Source organism: Morone saxatilis, unplaced genomic scaffold (genome assembly GCF_004916995.1).
Source record: "Morone saxatilis isolate NCDOM2014 unplaced genomic scaffold, NCSU_SB_2.0 Contig4, whole genome shotgun sequence".
In the NCBI taxonomy this organism is placed as follows: domain Eukaryota; kingdom Metazoa; phylum Chordata; class Actinopteri; family Moronidae; genus Morone; species Morone saxatilis.
Window position 1 is genome coordinate 13,352,686 of NW_023339984.1, and position 2,569 is coordinate 13,355,254.

Consider the following 2,569-nt stretch of genomic DNA (forward strand, 5'->3'; position numbering starts at 1 on the left):
AAGACAACTGTTGCATATTTGAAGACTTCTTCAGAAAAGTATTGGTGTATTTTTTTGATGACCTCCTGCTCCTGCTCTGTGAATTTCTCCACTTTAAGCACAATGAGAAAAGCATGAAGCCCAGCAGCGCACTCCTTGATATACTTCTCTATCTCACGCTCAATATCCTCCTCAGATCTATCTGTGTCAAAGAAACCAGGAGTGTCGATCAAAGTGATCTTTCTTCCATTGACAGACCTGGTTTCTGCTTGACATTCACTCGTTCCAGAGTTGAGACTGTGGTCGATCTTTGCAAACAAACGAACACATTCTCTCCAAATATGGTGTTAGCTAGGTTGCTTTTCCCAGCTCCAGTTTTTCCCAAGATGACAATTCTTCTGTTTGACCCTGAAAGAGAATAAAGTTCAGTAATATTGTACATTTGTCTTTTGCTTGTTTTTATCTATAAGATACACTTGATGAAAATCCTCAATGGTCAAAAATCACAATGAAAACAGAATTCAGTTTTTAGAAAATAGCTGCATTAGCATATTACAGTAAGAGAATGAAGAATGGTGTCAAGCTGCAACACCAGCAGACTGATGTGGACAAAACACAGTTCAGTTCAGTGAAGAAAGGATCAAATTTTAATCAACTTTTTTTTTATCACATTATGAAAAAAAAATCTAACTAAACCAAGACAAACTGAAATCAATTAACTTATGCCTTACCATCCATGTTATCAAAAGTGAAGTCTATAGCTGTGCAGTGAAGATGAGTCCGAGTGAAGACTGCCTGTGTATGTGAATATGTTTACTGTAAATTGGACATACTTTAATTTCCTGACTTGATGCACAAAGTACAAGGGTCAAAAAAGCACACCTTAGGCCTACGTGTCTGCTGTCTCCACCCAACTTCAACTTGTTTGATAACAGGATACAGGCTACAATTTATTATTTTGTTTTTCCATTTGTCACTTTTATTATTATAGGCCTATCTGCACCTACTGCAGCTCTATTAAAAACCATAAACATTAGCAATAGCTAGCCCACAACACAATGGTAGATGTTTCACAAATGCCAAACATATGACACACTTGGCTAGTACCTTTTACATAATACGTTTGGCTCTACCAGACTGACGTCCTGTGTGTCTTTGCTTGTGTGCTCTGACTCTGCTTTTATTCTAGTTTCTCTTTCACTTGCTGTCACGTGCAGTGTTCTTTATATATCTTCAGAGTTTGAGCGCCATTTTCACTTCCTGACTGAACAAAGCGAATACGTGCTGAATTTCTTTTCATCAAATGAAGTTGCAGGCCTTGCTATTCATCTTAATATCCATCATGAACATGCACCAAACAAAGTACCACTGCAAGCTAAAACTTTATTCGGTCTGATCTGCATTATTTACAAATGTATTTTCACTGCAGAAAGTGTTGATTTACATACGATTTTTGCATGGATATCATCATTATCAGTAATATAACATGACAAAAGTGAAAATGAAAAAAAAATATCTGTCTACATTAACATATTAACTTACAAGAATTTACTAAAATACGAATTAACTAACTAATCCTGAACATTTGAATTTCACTTTTAAAATCACTTATACACACAGATGTCAAGAAAGTCCACAAGAACAAGAGGTAAAAGTAATTCTACATCTGGAAGACCATGAAGTGCAGGATTAGAGGACAGTGAATATTGTTACCAGGGGACACTAAAAAGTGATGAACATGGCTCAGACGCACTTGTTGCCATGGTTTGTAACACTGAACTGAAAAATTAACTAAAATGTAACGTGTTCACTTTTTAGTGTTATTGTTTATACTTGCTTTGGTGATTGTAATCTAAAAAAACACCACAAATCTCTTTTTTCCAGGAGATCAGAAGGCCCGTCAAACAAAGTGAATTAAATCTGAAGCTGACAAGAAGTATAACATATTGTATATTACATAGGAATACAAATGATCAGCTAAATATTGTTTAGAACAACTAACAGGCAGATTTGACTTTTTAAAGACAATTTATCTATTTTCAATAGTCATGATTCATTATAGATTATATACATGAAAATCCTAATTGGTCAAAAATCCCAATCGAAACAGAAGTCAGTATTTATAAAATAGCGGCATTAGCATATTACAGTAAGAGAATGAAGAATGGTTACAATGCATAAAAAGAGGCCGATGATGAGAATATTAAAGATCAAGAACACATTATGTGTCTAATCTCTTCTGACTAATCATTGTTCAACAATGTACTTTAAGTTAATCTGTTGTGGTAAAGTTGCCGTCAAATGACTTAAGCGAAGAAACTTTTTTCACATAGGATACTTTTCACTCTTACATTTTGAAAACTGAGTCATGAAAGAGAGCAGCGCTGCAACACCAGCAGACTGATTTAGATTGACTTTTTAAATCACATTATGATAAAAAATCAAACTAAACCAAGACAAAAATAACTGAAATCAGTTAACTTACCATCCATGTTATCAAGAGTGAAGTCTATAGCTGTGCAGGGAAGATGAGTCTGAGTGAAGATTGCCTGCGTATGTAATATGCTTACTGTAAATTGGACATACTTTC